Genomic DNA, 18,778 nt, shown 5'->3' on the forward strand with positions numbered 1-18,778 from the left:
ATCTTTTATTAAAATGAATACTTTGTGTCTTAGCAGTTTTCATTTGTAGCTTGTTAATAATCAAATCTTGCCTTGGCCTGCTGTTTCTGCATATACGTGTCTATGTCTTAATCCCAAACTTTGTGCCACTTGGACATACTTGTATGAACATAGGACAAGCAAGGTGTTTACCTTATATTAAAAACTTTACATGTCTATTGAAATACCAATTTCCTATATGACATAATAACAGAGTAACTTACCTATTTTTTTAATTAAGTATATACAAAACTGGACAACCTGTATGAGACAGTTCTTCTCAGACTGGACAGCAGGCCATTCAGAACAATGATTCTGAGTAAAGCAAAACAAAAGAGGTGAGTCCTAGGATTTTTCAGGTTAACTGCCTGCAGAGTGATTCCAGGCTGCTGGGGAAAAGAACTGAATTTAGGAGGTGAGAGTCCATAGATTGGAGAAGCTAAAGAACCAAGAACTTGTAAAACAAATACCAGAGATTAAAAATTTATATACACGAAGTTCAAAAGAGCTTCAAAGAAAGCCATTTTCATCTCTGGCTGAGATTTGATCTATATTTGTATAGGAATAAACTATCCAATGCCACGGAAGGACTGCCTGAAAGTTTAGATAGAGTCATCCCCAAATCCCAAACCTGTTTGTGTTCCAACAAGGAAGATTTATTAATACATACCATAATAAGTGCTGTTTATGGAAGAAGATTTCATTGTTAGTGGGAATAAATTGCTCTTGATAAGGGCTGTTGCAAACCCATGACCCAAAGCTTAAAAGCAACTTTGGAAAGAATCAAAAGAATTGATAGGTTTCAACTCAGAAAAAGTTTAAATAGTATTTAAAGTAATAAAACCATTATCAGCACCTGAAAAATTCAGAAAGCACACAATCCAATTTCAAAAAAAAAAAAAAATGATGGGGGGGAGAATTAAAATAAACAAGAAAACTCATAATTAAATAAGCATCAAATCCCAAAATGACATAGATGTTAAAATCAGCAGACTATATTGAGTACTATTATAAACATACTGGAAGCTGTTACATTCAAATATACACTAAATCTTTCTTATTTATATCAGTAGCATAGGCATCTCCTCTGAGAGCAAAATTCATAACCAATTGCCTACTCAAACTTTTCACTACTGTGATCATTCTTACATATATCTTGTTGTAGCACAAGTGTATGTATTTTGTTGGAGACAGATCTAGAAGAGGAATCAATGTGTCTTGAGAAATACGTGTGACAAATTAATACTTTTTCCCTAAAAGTTTTTCCCAAAAGTTTTTCTGAAAGTAGTATGATATATAAATCCACCAGCTGCATATACTGCTCCCATATACCTGCCTAAGTTGTTTTTTTTTCCCCCAGTCTTTCTATTTTAGTCATTCTAACAGGTATATACTTGTATTGTCATGTATTTTTATTTGTATTTCTCAGATGATTAAATGAAATTACCTTTCCATGGATATTGGGTATTAGATTTATTATTATATTTTTGGGTCTTTTGTACCCATTTTCATATTTATTTATTTTTGGATGTTTTCTTATTGATTTGTAGGTGTTCTTTGAATACTATAATTTTTGCTAAAAGTACTGAAAACTTTTATCCTATCTACCCTTTTTTAAAAAATTAATTAATGTCTTTGTTTTTAGAGCAGCTTAAGGGTCACAGTAAAATTAAAGGGAAGGTACACAGATGTTTCATTTACTCCCTACCCTTGCACAAATATAGCTTCCTGTATTATCAATGTCTCCCTCCAGAGTGATATATGTGTTAAAACTTAAAAACATCCACTGATATATCATAATCACTGAAAGAAAGTCCAGAGTTTACATTAAGGTCCACTCTGGGTGTTACGTATTCAGTGGATTTAGACAAATGTATAATGATATGTATTCACCATTAGGTATTATACCCAGTTGTTTCATTGCCCTAAAAATCTTCTGTGCTCTACCTATACATCCCTCTCTCCTCTCTACCCTTGGCAAACACTGATCTTTTTACTGTCACCATAGTTTTGCCTTTTCCAGAATGTGTTATATTTAGAATCATGCAATGTATAGACTTTTCAGATTGGCTTTTTTTACTTAGTAACATGCATAAAAGTCCCCCCCTCCATGTCTTGTTGTGGCTCCATAGCTCATTTCTTTTTAGAAATGAATAATATTTTGTTGTCTAGATATGCTAACACTAATCCATTTACTTATTGCAGGGCATCTTGTTTGCTTCTGAGTTTTGGCAATTATGAGTAAAGCTTTTATACACATTCATGCACAGGTCTTTGTGTAGATATAAATTTTCAACTTTTTGGGTAAATACCAAGTTTCACAATTGCATTATGTTGTATGAATATGTTTAGTTTTTATTGGATGGTGCCAAACTGTCTTTCAAAGTGGTTGTACCATTTTGTATTCTTTTTAGCAATGAAGGAGATTTCCTGTTGCTTTGCCAGCATTTGGTGTTGTCAGTGTTCTGGATTTGGGGCATTCTAACAGTAGTGTAATGATACTTCATCTTTATTGTAACTTGCATTTCTTTTTTTTTTTATTTAAATTTTTTATTTATTTATGATAGTCACACAGAGAGAGAGAGGCAGAGACACAGGCAGAGGGAGAAGCAGGCTCCATGCACCGGGAGCCCGACGTGGGACTCGACCCCGGGTCTCCAGGATCGCGCCCTGGGCCAAAGGCAGGCGCCAAACCGCTGCGCCACCCAGGGATCCCGTAACTTGCATTTCTATGATGACATATGCTTATTTGCCAACTGTATATCTTCTGTGAAATGCTTTTATGATCTTTGGGCCATTTTTAAATGTGATTAGTAGTTTTCCTATAGTTGAATTTTAAGAGTTCTTTGAATATTTTGGATAATAGCACTTTATCAGAATTGTTATTTGCAAATATTTTCTTCCAATCTTTGGATTTACTTCCCATCCTCTTGAAATTGTCTTTTGCACAGCAGAAGTTTTGATTCTAATAATTCCAGTTTATCACTTATTTCTTTCATGGATTGCATCTCTGCCACTGCATCTAAAGAGATGACCCCAAACTCAATATCATCTAGTATCCTCTTATTTTTAGAAATTTCATAGTTTTGTATTTTACATTTAGGTCTATAATCCATTTTTAGTTAATTTTTGTGAAGAGTGTAAGGTATTTTTTGTATGCAGGTGTCCAGAACTTTCACTAAAAGGACATCTTTGCCTTTGCCATCTAATGCCTTTGCTCTTTTATCAAAAATTATTTGACTATATAGGTAGCCCAGCTTCTGGGATATCTATCATGTTCCATTGATCTATTCTTTGAGCTATCACACTATCTTTATTTCTGTAGCTTTATACCAACTTTTGTAGTTGTGGCTATTCTGGGTCTTTTGTTTCTCTATATAAACTTTACAATCACTCTGTCATATCCACAATTAACTTGCTAGGGTTTTGATTGAGACTGTTTTGAATCTACAGATAAACTTGGAAAACCTGTCATCTTGACAATATTGAGTCTTCCTATTCATGGACATGGAATATCTCCATTTATTTAGTTCATTGAGAGTCAAAGTCTCATAGTAAAAACTCATCGGAGTTTTATAGTTTTCCTCATATAGATCTTATAATTTTTGTTAGATTGATACCTAAGCATTTCATTTTTGGGGGACAGTAATATAAGTTGTATTATGTTTTTAATTTCAAGTTCTACTTGTACATTGCTGGTACACAGAAAAGCAATTGATTTTGTATATTAATTTTATATGTTAATCTTATATCCTTCAACCTTGCTATAATTGCTTATTAGTTCAAAATTTTTGTCAATTCCTTCAAATTTTTTATGTATAAAGTCATGCCATCTGTAAAAAAGACAGTTTTATGTCTTCCTTTCTAACATGTGAGCCTTTTATTTCCTTGTCTTGCCTTATTGCATTATAAGAAATTTTAATATGATGTTGATAAAAGGGTGATAGGAACATCTTTACCTTATTCCTGATCTTAGGTTTCTCAAGTTGTTCACTATTAAGTATGATGGTAGTTGTAGGCTTTTTGTAGGTATTTATCAAGTTGAAAAAATTACCCTCTGTGCATACTTTCCTAAGAGTTATTATATAAGTCAGTGTTAGATTTTGTCAAATGAGTTTTCTGCATCTAGTGATATGATCATGTGATTTATTTTAGCTTGTTGGTATGATAGGTTATATTAATTGATTTTTCAAATTTTGACCCAGCCTTGCATACCAGGGATAAATCACACATTTTTGTGACATATCATTCCATTTGCACACTGTTGGGTTTGCTTTGCTAATTTTTTTGAGGACTCTTGCCTCTATGTCCATGAGACATATTGCTGTATAGTTTTCTTGTATTGTCCACTTCTGGTTTTCAAATTTGTTGATTAATTCAAACAAGTTTTGGATGGAGTCTTTTGTTTTGTTTTTAAATATTTATTTATTTTAGTGAGGAAGCACAAGCAGGGGCAGGGGCAGAGGGAGGGAGAGAGAGAAGCAGACTCTCTGCTTAGCATGGAGCTGAAGCTGATGTGGGCTGGATTTCATGACCCTGAGAGCATGACCTGTATTATATAGATGGAAGTTTCTGTGATTTGTTGTGTACAACCAACCACTGCAGGCAGACTAAAGAATGTTGTTTGTGAGACTTTTGCTGGGAAGTGATCTCAGGAACCTGATTAGTTGACATTAGCTGGTCAGAATAGGCCCTTCTGGTCTGGATGCCAAGATCTATAAATTTTGCCTTGCATTCCTTTGGGCTTCAGGCTGGGTTCAGTTCCTTCCTCTCCACATTCAGTGGAATCTGGGAGGGAGGCAAGCACTTATGGCCCAGGCTTCTTGAATATGTAAAGACATGATAATATAGAAATGTAGTCTGCTCCAAACTGCATATGAGCAAACAAATGTTTAATTTCAGATTTTGTCATTTGCCCTATAAATATGGCCTTATGGGGATGGTCAATTGTAAGTCTCACCTGAGAAGGGGATACTCCACCCAGGCCTCTCAATCCAAACTACCACCTGGTTGTCTCCATGGGTCTTCCCCAGCTAATGAGGTTAGATGTTGTAAGTACCTGACTTTATAGAACTCTGTCTTATTCTCCTTTACGCCTTACTATTGTCCTCATCTATGTGTAGATTTCCCTTTTCTTCTATCAGAATTTTATAATATCAATAAAGTGTTTTATCCCCTTTGAAACTGGAAACATGGCTGTTACGAATCTTTTCTTTAGAATATGACCTGAGTCTAAATCAAGAGTTGGACACTTGGGATTTTTACATATAATATCATGTCATCTGCAAACAGTGGCCATTTTACTTCTTTTTTCCCAATTCGGATGATTTTTATTTCTTTTTCTTACCTAGTTTCTCTGGCTAGAACTTCTACCCAGGTTGAATTAAAGTGGCCATAATGGATATCCCTATTTTCTTCCTGATGTTAGGGGAAACCTTTTAGCTTTTTACTGTTGTATATCATGTTAGTTGTAGGTTTGTCATATATGGTCTTTATTCTACTGAGGGACATTCCCTCTATACTTGCTTTATTATAAATTTATGTCATTAATGGATGTTGAATTTAGTCAAATGGTTTTCTGAGTCTTTTGAAATGATATGATTTTTATCCATTCTGTTAATATGATGTATTACATTGATTTTGAACTTCTTAAAATGTTTCAGTGTTTTATTTAAGTTCCAGTTAGTTAACATATAGTGTAATATCAGTTTTAGAAGCAGAATTTAGTGAGTCTGTGAGGCCTCGGTGGCTCATCCGTTGAGCTCAGGGCGTGATCCTGGGATGGAGTCCTGCATCAGTCTCCTCCCAGGCAGCCTGCTTCTCCCTCTGCCTGTGTCTCTGCCTCTCTCTGTGTGTTGTTCATGAATAAATGAATGGAATCTTAAAAAAAGATCCTCCCGGATCTGGATGTCTGTTTCCACAGGTTAGGGAAGTTTTCAGCTATTATTTATCAATAATGTTTCTATCTCTCTCTATCTTCCTATATATCTCTCTTATGAAACTGTTAATCTCTTTGATGTTGTCCTTTAAGTCCCTTAAGCTATATTCACTTTTTAAAAATATTATTATTTTGCTGCTCTGATTGGGTGAGCTCCTTTTTTCTGCTTCATCTAGCCTGCTATTGAACCCCTCTAGTACGTTTTTCTCTTTAGTTATTGTATTCTTCAGATCTGTGATTACTATTTGGTACTTTCTTATATTTTCTATTATTTTGTTGAAGTTCTCACTGTGTTCATCCACTCTTCCAAATTTGCTGAGCTACTTTATGACCATGACTTTGAACCCTTTATCAGTCAAATTACTTCCTTCCATTTTTATTATTTTTTTCTTAGGTTTTATCTTGTTCTTTTTTTTTTTTTTTAGACATATTCCTCTGTTTTCTCATTTTGCTTAACTTTTTGTGTATTTTTCTATGTTTTAGATGAAAGTTACCTCTCCAGGTCTTGAAGGATTGGTCTTGTGTAAGAGATTGTGATTACTCAAGAAGATTATTCTATTTTTAATAGCTATCAATAGTTGAGTATGTGTCAATATTTGTCAGTGTCCCAAAGAAAAAGATCTCAGCACCTAGGTTCAGATTAGAAGCCAGACCTTAATACAGCAGCTTTTAAAGTATGCAAATATATATAGTTATATATAGTCCTATGGGACTCAAGCACAAATCCTGCTGGCCATAAGTCTGGAGGTGTCCCTTGGGTGACAGTTCTGAGAATTGGGGCTCCAGATCAATGAGGCAGAGGAGGAGTGCAAAATTGGCATTTTTTAGCCTATATTCCCTGATGGTACATCCCTAAAATTGTGCCATGCCAGAAGCCTGCACCTTAGTCTAAAGCTCCTGGGCAAGCAAATTGTCTTTTTTTTTTTTTTCTCAGAAAGACCAGAGGTTTTAGTCTGCTACCTGTAGAGTGCCATGGGGGTGGAAATCAGCCAAGAACAGTTTCTCCAATTTTAACAGTTCCATAGGACCCAGAAATTCAAGTTCACCTGGCCTCCAGAAATAGGTACTCAAGGGGTGTCTCCTGGGTTGTACCCACAAAACCCAGAATACCAGATGCATGTAAAAGCTCCCCTCTCTAGTGGTACTGTTAAACATGGCAGAAAGATAACAAAAAGCTGGCACCTAGTGAAAGGAAAAAAAGAAAAAAAAAAGCACTTTTCTGCTTTAGCAAGTTAGAAACAAAGGTCTCAGGAAAATATCCCCACAGACCCCTGCCCTTTTAGCTAATGCTTTAATATTAGCAAATGTCTTTAAAATAAAGTCTGGGAACTTTTCAAATGGCTGCTTCTGTGATGGGCCCTGGGGTGAGTATGTGCAAGCCCTTTAGAAGATGCTTCTCAGTTTGCTATAACCCTTTGGGTATCATGGGCTTGAATTCATTTGATTTTCAAAGTCAAATACTTGGGAACTTATCTCTCAGTTGCAGAACTGACAAACATTATAAACCTACAATGAGAAGTTCCAGGTTTGTGAGTTCCTTCCCAACTATAGGTTGCCCTGCTGTGGGTGGGACTTTTAAAAGAAGATAATATCAACCTCTCCTACTCACCTTGCTGATGTGAAGCAGCTGCTCAGCTTGTTTTCAGGTATATATGTATATATACCTGAAACAAAAAATATATATAAATGTGTGTGTGTGTGTATATATATATATATATATATATATAATATATGTGTGTATATATAGTATATACAATATATACAATATATATACACATATATACATTGTATATATAGTATATACAATATATACATATACATATATACAATATATATGTGTGTGTGTATAGACACACACACACACACACACACATTTTTCCCCCCAGAGGAATTGTTCTATAAGTAGCTGTAGATTTCATGTATCCATGGGAAAAGGTGAGTTCAGGGTCTTCCTATGTTGCCATCTAGGACTACCTTCAAAGCCATTAAATTACCCTTCATTTTTAAGATGAATTTGGCTGGGTATAATTTTATATTTCATAGTATGATTTTCAGTACATTGAAGAATGTATTATTCCAATGTCTTTGGGTTCCTTGATTTTTGAAAAGCAAGCTATATTAACTTCATTTCTTTATCTCTTATATATTACTTTTCTTGCATTTTTAAAAGATTTTATTTATTTATTCATGAAAGACACAGAAAGAGAGAGGCAGAGACCCAGGCAGGGGGAGAAGCAAGTTCCATGCAGGGAGCCTGATTTGGGACTTGATCCCAGAACTCCAGGACCAAGCTCTGAGCCTACAGCAGACACACTTAACCACTGAACCACTGAGCCACCCAGATATCCCTACTTTTCTTGCTTTCAAGATGAAGTCTTTTTTTTTTTTTTGTATTTCAACAATCTATGATATTTGAGTTTATAGAATTTGTGGATTAATATTTTTGATCAAGCTTGGAAAGCTTTGGACATTATTTCTTTCCATTGGTTTCTCTCCTCTCTTTTTGGGACTCCATTATAAGCATTGGTACTTTATGGTATCCAACAAGTCTAAAATTTTCTTCACTCTTTTTTTCTGTTTCTTAGGTAAGTTGAAATTTTCAGGCTATTTTCAAATTATGAATTTGAGTACTGTTTAGACTTTCTAATGATCTTTTCCCTTTATTTTTATATTAATAACACTTGGTATTATTGTGATTTGTCAAAGTTTGCTATTCATGATCATGTTTGCTTGTGTAGACATAAAAGCTTTTTGATTCTTTACAAAGCTTCTCCCTATTATATTTAACAGGATTCAACTTGGCTCTAGAGATGATATAACAATAATCATTACAGTGTGTGCATATACATACATGACTTTGTAAATAGAAAATTCATTTTCCTCATTCTCCAGGTTTTTTTAAACAAATGCATTTTGTATATTATCACATTTCCAGAAAGGTTTATTTTATAAACCATAAAAGTTATGTCAATATAAGACAAATATAAATTTAACTGATCAATGACAAACTTGCTGTAGTACACATGACTCTAAAAACCAAACAATCAATGCTAGGCTCAAAATTTTGAAGGTAAACCAATTAGCAGTGGACTCATTCCTTTGAACAACCTCCGAAAATCAGACAATTTTGAAGCCTTTCATCAAACAATAATTCTCCCAATGCTGACATCAATCATTTTCCCTGTCAGTCTACAGCTCCCAAATAATTGTTCAACTAAAATGCTCATTAAGAGCCTACTGTGTTATAAAAGACTGCTTAACCATTATAGCCTTCCTTTATATATATATATATATATATATATATATATATATATATATAAATCTTATTGTTTCAAATATCTTGCAGTAGTCTCTATCTGTGTTTATTTAAATAATCACAAGGTTGTTTTTTCCTTTATGGATTTATTTTAAATAACAATTTTCTGTTCTTTTTTACATTGTAACTAGAAGCTTATGCATTTTTTTCTTAAGCTTACTTCCACCCTTGCTACATTGTAGTCTGTTCTTAGAAACCATAGTATTCTTTATCTTCACCTTGCCTTACCTCATTCCACCTCTTTTTCTCCAATAACTTCTATCAAAGTTAAAGTACTTGAATATAATGCAGATTTAGATTTCCACAGTACTTCAAAGGCAATGATAAGTGGGTAAATTTAACCAAATGTGTATATATTGTATAACAAATATAAATTTACACTTGCAAATCTGAAACACTTAAGCAGAAGTTAATATTTCAGAGAAAATGTTCCAACCATTTCCCAAAATGAAAGAAATATTGTAAAATAATATGTGAATCAACATAACATATCACAGAAATGCAGAAAATTATAAATCAACAGGGCTTCAAGAATTTCTATTTTGCAAAATACTTAGCAATATCTATATAATATGTATCTTCAGTGTTGTACTTCTATTTTATATTTTATGAAGAGTTTTGAATATTAATATTTAAAGCTATAAAACAGTGCCTTAGGAGGTATCCTTTCAAACATATTCCTGTAAGGCTGAAATATATCTTTCTTCATTGGAATGTACTTGTTTTTCTGGCAAAGAAAATCCATATTTCCATTGAATGTGTGTGCTACACTAAAACTTGGTTGTTGTTTTTTTTCATTTTTCTCTATGATTTATTAAATTTGGGGAAAAGGTGCCTGGTTCTCTAGCAATTTATATTATTTGCATGATCATTTTTGGAGGATATGAAAGAAAGCATGTAGAATGATTGTATCAACTCAGCAAATAAATTTACCTTGTAGTCCATAGCACTGTGTATAAGAAAACATCTAATATTTACCATGTGGACTAAAGTGAAGGCATAATTAACATATTTCTGATAACCAGATATTAAAGGACAACAGAGCCAAAGAAAAATAAATAATATGGCTACAAAGGACAATTGATATTATCACTTCATTACAAATTATGAGGATGTGCCTTTTTTTTTAATGGACATTGGAAAAATTGTTACATGAGGATATTGATCAAATAAACATGTGGCTGGTTTCATTAAAAAGGAAGCAGAGGGATCCCTGGGTGGCGCAGCGGTTTGGCGCCTGCCTTTGGCGCCTGCCTTTGGCCCAGGGCGCGATCCTGGAGACCCGGGATCGAATCCCACATCAAGCTCCCGGTGCATGGAGCCTGCTTCTCCCTCTGCCTATGTCTCTGCCTCTCTCTCTCTCTCTCTCTCTCTGTGACTATCATAAATAAATAAAAAATTTAAAAAATAATAATAAAAATAAAAAGGAAGCAGAGAAGGAACTCTGATATATGCCTGACTACAATGGGACAGTATTTTTAGCAGTGTCTAGGTTTAATTTACCTATACAGTGTATTTTAATTATTTTTAGGTTTGTAGAAGTATTATCTGCATAAAGTGCTTTTTATAACTAAACTTCTAAAAATAAATCATTTTGTGTTATATTGTGAACTCTTATGGAGCACTCATCTACAATTTCTCTAAATTTTGGTCCCATGTCAATCTCATTTATGGGCAAACATTTCTTCCCATAGGATTATTGTAATTTACAGTCAGGATTACTACTTAAAGTACCACTTTGCCAGTGCAATCTGAGTCCCCAAGATTATTGATAAATATGGCAGAATAGAAATAACAATCCCTATCATACAAACAGCATAGCTATAGCACAAAATTAATCTTTAAAATTAAACAGTGTATAATTTCAGGTCAAGTCATTTATAGCAAAACTTCATCAGCTCCCAACCATTAGAGAAAAGTTTGGTCTTCACAGATTGTATACTTATGGCTGCAACATTAGTAGTAAGGTATAGTTCTAAAATGTTGGATCCCTACTAATTAGTTAAGCCTTGTTTGTAAAACTCTAATTAATCTAATATAACATTTAATATGATTATACTAGCCAGTTTCTAATATTTCTAAGCATTACTTAAAACTATCTCAAGATGATTTTTACAGGAATAATGGGCTTATAGCAACAGTCTGTACAACATAGAGCATTGTGTAAAGAAATGGAAATTATATATGTTCTTTATGTTTGGAGAGTGATAAGTGGTGTTTCTCAAAGTAGGGATATGTTGCCAATGTGAAGTTCTAGACACAGGTCTCTTTCTTAACAAAGAAAATTATAATCATGCACAGCCCACGTTGCTTTAAATGTGAGTAATGAATATGCATTAATGAGAATCTATAGGGGACCAAAGATATTACCTTATTCATACTGATCAATAGATCAATTGAATTCATAGCTGAAATAATTAAACTCGCATCTGTATATGTCCTGGTACTATTTTCAATGTTAGGAGGTTGTTTCCCCATGCCAAAAAGCAACTCTCTGACACCAACTGGGTGCCCTATAGTTCAGTTCAATTCTGACACTATCTACTGGAGGTTCCAAGGTTAAGGAACAGGACTTAACCCTACACATGGAATTCTGATACTAGTCACAAGCCCCAACTGTTACTTGTGCTTCCAACTGATGGACTACAAAGTAGAGGTTGCAATCACCTAACTCAGGATGCCAATGAAAAGTCTTAGTCTTTACCTCTACTCTACCACTTGGCTATTAAATCAGAGGTTCCCATGACTCCCTCCTTGGATTTGATTGATTTGCTAGACTGGCTCTCAGAACTCAGAAGAAAACTTATGTTTACTAGTTAATTAGAGGATGTAATAAGGAATACAGATAAACATCAAGGTGGAAGAGGGCAAGGTATGTAGGAAGGGGTGTGGAGATTCCATATTCTACTTACATGTGTACCAACTCAAAAGCTCTCTGAACCCTATAATTTGGGGATTTTATGGTGGCTTCATCATATAAGCATGCTTGATCATTAACTGTATTTTCAGCCCTTCTACAGAGTATTGGGGGGTAGTGGAGGAGATAAAGCTGAAAATTCCAAACTTGTAATTAAGGCTTGGTTTTTCCCATGACTACTCTCATCCAGGAGCCATCCAGATCCAACTCATTAGAATAAAAGACACTTTTATAACCCAAGAAAATACAAGGGTTTTAGCGGCTCTGTGTCAGGAAGCAGGAGCAGAGATCAATGTATATTTTCTATTATATCACATCAGAAGTTATTTATTGTATTTTAGGATTGGTATTATTTAAGAGTGTGTTATAATTTATAATGTAGTATATAATAGGGAAATCTTAAAACGTCAACAACAATGTTTTGTTATAAAACCCTCGGTTAAAAGACTTTCAATTAGAATCCGGTGGAGACCAGATCAGAACTGTGTAAATCATAACCAATTCTCATGTGAAGACTTTGTTGTTGAAACTGGAAAAAAGAAAGCAGATTTAGAAAAATGATAGGAAGACTTAGGGAATACTATGTAACATAACTTGTTCAAAAAATTTCATTTATAAGATGGGTAGTATTATTTTTAAGCTTAAAGTAATTACTCTTAACACAAATCATAAAAGTTAGCTGCCCAAGGTCACTGAGTTTAGAATTGGCAGAACTGGAATTTGAATCCAAGCAGTCTGATTCAGAATTTGGAATCATAGTCAATACACAGTGCAAATGACATTGCATCTTAATGAGTCATATTTTTACCTTGTAAATATGATATAGGCAGAGGGTTAGAAGGTGAAGATCTCTGAGAAGGGATGAGAATCTTTAGTTGTAAGAACTGACCTATGGAAAGAAATAATGTTTTCCTGCTGAGCTATGAGCAGGTGTCTTATGAGGGCAAGTGAGCTATAAACTTGGGAAAGAGAAATCAATGCATCTTGAGGGAATATGGAGTTCCCAAGAACTCAGGGAACCCTAGGATCTAGTTCCCTTATAATAATAAACAATACTGGTCCTATAATTACATTTGAAGACTTTATGCCCCCAGAACAGAGAAATATATGTATCAAGCCTAAAAATTAAGGCAACAGAATTATAAAAGACACTCTAGCTATCACCAGGTGTGTTCCTTAGACAAGCAGAAATATAATTATTTCTGGTTTGCTACAAATGTAAATTCCTAGGGCCAGTAAAAGCCTACTGAATTAGAATCTCAAGGGTGCTTCCAAGGAGTCTGTGATTTCAGAAGCTTTTCAAGTGACTCTATGCAGTCATGCAAAAGTATTGCTTTAAAACAGAGTAAGGTCTTTCTCAAAAAGGAAGCAATACATGTGTTTCTCTGGGGTGAAAAACAGAAGCTGTCATACATGAGATTTCCTGACAGTTGTTACAAGAAAGAATTTCTCCATTAATCTGTGAAATATCTAAACAAATGCACACACACATACAAGGGATTTCCAGTGATCTCAGCTATGAGAGTTTCAAAGGGAATTGTTCATAACAACTATTAGATGAGTTCTTATAAAACCCCATATTGCTTCCAAACTATAAAAAATCACTCTGTAGTTTACTTATTTAAAGTTCTCACCCACAAAATAGGATATTCTGATAAAATTGTGCTGCATGTAAGCAGAATTTTAAAAATTGAAAAGTATACAGGATTTCTGGTTGCCTTTAAGTTTTCTTGTAAATGAATCATTCTATATAAAGACCTAGGAGAAGCAGGGATGGTTTTAATGGAGATCAAACATTTCTTAAATGTAAATTAAGTCAAAGACAAATTCTAATATGCTTTAAACTTTCAATTTATTTTGTCTTGCCATTACATTTATGAAAATGTCTGTGTTACTGTTCAGGGAACTTTGTTGGCAAAAGTTTGTGTTCTTGAAAATATTAGTGTAGAAAGCCAATATAAGTGATAATCAAAATCATGTCAGGGTTTATAAGGTGTGATTGTGATCAAATCCGAACAATTCATGATATGATAAAATTTCGGCTGCTTTAAATATGAAAAGGAACACTTAATTGAGATTAAAATATTAAGATATTATCACTTCCCATCAAGAAAATGCAAAATAAAACTACAATGTGATTTTACCTCACACCTGCAGAATAGCAACACAAATAACAATAAGTGTTGGCAAGCACATGGAGAAAATGAAACCTTCTTGCATGTTGAGAATGCAAACTAGTGCAGCCACTCAGGTAACAGTATGGAGGTTCCTCAAAAAGTTAAAAATAGAACTACCCTATGACCCAGGAATCACATTACTGGGTATGTACCAAAGAATACAAAACACTAATTCAAAGGAATACATGTGCCCCTATGCTTATTGCATCATTATTTACAATAGCCAAGAAGTAGGAGCAGCCCAAGTCTCCACTGACTGATGAATGGATAAAGAAGAGGTAAGTGTATATGTACAATGGAATATTATTCAGCCATAACAAAGAATGCAACAACATGGATGGAGCTAGAGAGTAAATGCTAAGCAAGTAAGTCAGAGAAAGACAAATACCATATGATTTCACTTGTATGTGGGATTTAAGTAACAAAGCAAAAATGCAAAGGAAAAAGGATAAACCAAGAAATAGACTCTTAATTATGGAGAACAAACTGATGGTTACCAGAGGGGGGCGGGTGGGTAGGGGAATGGGTCAAATAGGTGGTGGGGATTAAGGAGTACACTTAACCATGTTAAGCATCAAGTAAGGGTATCAAATGTTGAATCACTGTATTGTTCACTCAAAACTAGTATAACACTGCATGTTAACTAACTGGAATTAAAAAAAAAAAAGCTTTAAAAAATATATTAGCACCCTCATCAACATCTTATGAGTTCCATTATATGAAAAATATGTGCCTTATATGGAAAAATTATCAGCTGAACATATGAAACAAATGAAGTGACTATCATCCTGAATCTAAGTTGAAATGATTATCAGTCTAATTATATATAAAAATAGTTTCAGATTTTCAGTAAATGGTCAGTTTAGATATAAAAAAATAAGAGTTTGAGAGATATAATTTAAAATTGTCAACATCTATGGCTTTTTTTAAAATTCAATTTGTCAACATATAGTATAACATTCAGTGCTCATCCCATCAGGTGCCCTCCTTAGTGCCCATCACCCAGTTACCCCATCTCCCCACCCACTTCCCCTTCTATAACCCTTTGTTTGTTTCCCAGAGTCAGAGTCTCTCATGGTTTGTCTCCCTTTCTACTTTTTCCCACTCAGTTCCCTTTCTTTCCCTTATAATCCCTTTCAGTCTTTCTTATATTCCATGTATGAGTGAAACCATATGATGATTGTCCCTCTCTGATTTGTCAACATCATATGCCTTTAAATATTAACCTACCTGCTATTAAGACATTAGTGGCCATATTTTTCCATGAAATAGTTTATATTTTATTAATAGGCAAAGATTGTTTTGGCAAAAATCACATTTGTTCATATTTCTGACTAATATGCTAGAATAAAAATTAGTTCACCTTTTTAATTTGCTCTCTACAGTATTTTTCATGTTTTTCTCCATTAAGTGAAACATTTTAAGCACAATTTTTTCATTATCTTTAATAAGATAAACTATAATCATATCTTCCATATTCCTTGTAAATAGTTCCATACACAAGCCCCACATCTTAAGTTTATTTCTTAAATTTGGTTTCATATGGGAAAAAATTGGCATTAAGTCACTAAAGGCACATGCATATTTGTTTTAATTTAGTTATTAATTATTTGTTACCCACTTAATTTTTTTTGTAGTCTCAGACTTTTATTTAAATTCTAGTTATTTAACATAGAGTACAAAATTAGTTCCAGGTGTAGAATTCAGTGATTCATCACTTACATAGAACACCCAGTGCTCATCCCTCCTTACATTTAAAAATAGCCACTTTGATGTTGCATCACTTTCACTTTTTTTTTCCTATAAGGAGGGTCTGAAAAAAAATGTGGGGCCTACATAGATTTGATATTTTTCTAAAATCTGAAATACTCATGTTTAAACACAGTTGAAGACCGATTAAGTAGTAGGTCTTATATTATCCTCAGTGTTTAGACTCTTTGATGTGTTCAATGAGAACACCTATGTGTAAGTTTACCTAGGGGTAAAACTATGTTATTCTCAATCAGATACCTATATTATTAGGTTGGAATTTGTTTAAAGGGATAGTTCCTTGGCTCATTTTAACATTTGAGTTATGCCATGATTTATTTTGATACTCTATATTCACTAGACATTTAAAAAAATCACATTCACAAAATTCCAAATAATCCAACTCTCAACTTGTCAGCAACAAATCTTTGAGTCTATCCATAGTCCAAATGTATAGTGGCTATTTTTTTCTAATGATATATGCATTGCATGAGAATAAGTAGACTGGTCTGGACATCAGTAAGAAGGAAGAAGAAATGCTGTAGAGTGTAGCTTGTTTGGGATCACCTAAGAGCATCAGCCATTCAGCTCACTGTAAATGCTCACTGAAGCACAACATCTGACAATATGGGACAGTCACCCACTGCTGAGAATCAACAAAAGCAGCGATGTCAGAATTCACCAGTGCGGCTGGCAAATCTTTCAGATTGTCATACTATTTTTCCCTCAGGGAGGGCCCTTAGAGACGGTACATTTTGTCACTTGTAAAATTAGAATTTTCTAATGGAATTTCATCCTGACTTAAGAGTCAGTATGGGGGATAAAAAAACATCAGAAAAAACAGTATGAGAACATATGGTATTCCAGGAGAATAAATAAAACAAATATAGAAGAAATAATAATTAAATATTATGAGAAGATTGTGTTGATCTGAGAAAAGACCCAAGGGTACATTGATAGGACTCACTAAGTTTCAAGAAAGGTTGCTAAGAAAGACATATCTTGGCATTTCCATTAAAGTTTTATGAACTCTAAGTATAAAGAGTAAGCCATACAAGCTTCTAGGTAAAAGCAGAGATTATTATCAAAGTAAAAGATTTTTTTTTTCATTAGACTTCTCCCTGCAACACTGAGAGGTGGAAGAAAGGGAAATCACTTTTATATCCTGTTAAAATAACTTGTCCTAAAAATCATGATTATCAAAGGAACTGTTAATCTGTTAGGGAGAAATAAAGATACCCAGTAACAGGCATGGATCCAGATCTTATCACCCAAGTACCTGATCTGCGTCAAGTTTTGTGAAGTAATAAAACAACAAATAATCTCTAAAGGAGATTTGAAAAGTGGATAAAATGAAGAGAAGAACCAGGAATGGTGATAAATGAATCTTGATACCATATATACATCTGTATATCTTTCTATGGCCACAAGATAAATATGCCAGAATTATATAAATAGAAGGGCAAAGTAAAAATAAAATTATAATAAGTACAAACTAACTTAGCAAAATTTAGGAATTGAGGAGAAAGGGTTATAGGAAATCTTCCAAGAACCTCTCTGAGGAAAAAATGAAGGAAGGAAATAAATGCCATCTAATCTTTGTGTGTGTATATAGCATGTGGGAGCTAGAGCAGAGCATTGTGTGAAGTCATCTGAATGGGGGAAACAGTTCTATCTTGTTTACAAATAATACAGGAATCATCTGTATCTGCACAAAAGGGCAGAGAAAATCATTCTATTAACGAGAAAACAAGGTACAAGAATGGAGAAACCACAAGAAAATAGATTTAAGACTTCACAGATTTCATGGTTATTCTAAATATAATCATATTATTCTGTTAAATAAGGACATGTCTAAGAGTACTGGTCATGAATTTAAAGGGAGACCAGATGGAGGGGAAGACGGCTGAAGAGTAGGGTCCCCAGGTCACCTGTCCCCATCAAAGTACCTAGAAAACCTTCAAATCATCCTGAAAATCTACGAATTCGGCCTGAGATTTAAAGAGAGACCAGCTGGAATGCTACAGTGAGAAGAGTTCGCGCTTCTATCAGGTAGGAAGACGGGGAAAAAGAGATAAAGACACAAAAGGCCTCCAAGGGGGAGGGGCCCGCGAGGAGCCGGGCTGAGGCCGGGGCGAGTGTCCCCAGGACAGGAGAGCCCCGTCCCGGAGGAGCAGGAGCTGCACCGACCTTCCCGGGGGAAAGGGGCTCGCGGGGAGGTGGAGCAGGACCCGGGAGGGCGGGGATGCCCTCGGGCTCCGGGGACACTAACAGACACCTGCGCCCCGGGAGAGTGCGCCGAGCTCCCTAAGGGCTGCAGCGCGCACGGGGACCCGGAGCAGCTGGAGGGGCTCGGGGGCGGCTCCGCGGAGGGGGCTGCGGGGCGGGAGCAGCTCGGGGGGCTCGGGGGCGGCTCCGCGGAGGGGGCTGCGGGGCGGGAGCAGCTCGGGGGGCTCGGGGGCGGCTCCGCGGAGGGGGCTGCGGGGCGGCAGCGCGAATCCAACAGCGCAGGCCCCGGAGCACAGGGCGCCGGGACACAGCCCAGGATCCCGCCTCCCCCAGGACAGGCAGAGGCCGGGAGGGCCCAGGACAGCGAGGACGCTCCTGCCCCAGCTGAGCAGATCAGCGGCCCCGCCCCGGAGCCTCCAGGCCCTGCAGACGGA

The sequence above is a fragment of the Canis lupus genome, chromosome 30 (assembly GCF_048164855.1).
Source record: "Canis lupus baileyi chromosome 30, mCanLup2.hap1, whole genome shotgun sequence".
Lineage (NCBI taxonomy): Eukaryota > Metazoa > Chordata > Mammalia > Carnivora > Canidae > Canis > Canis lupus.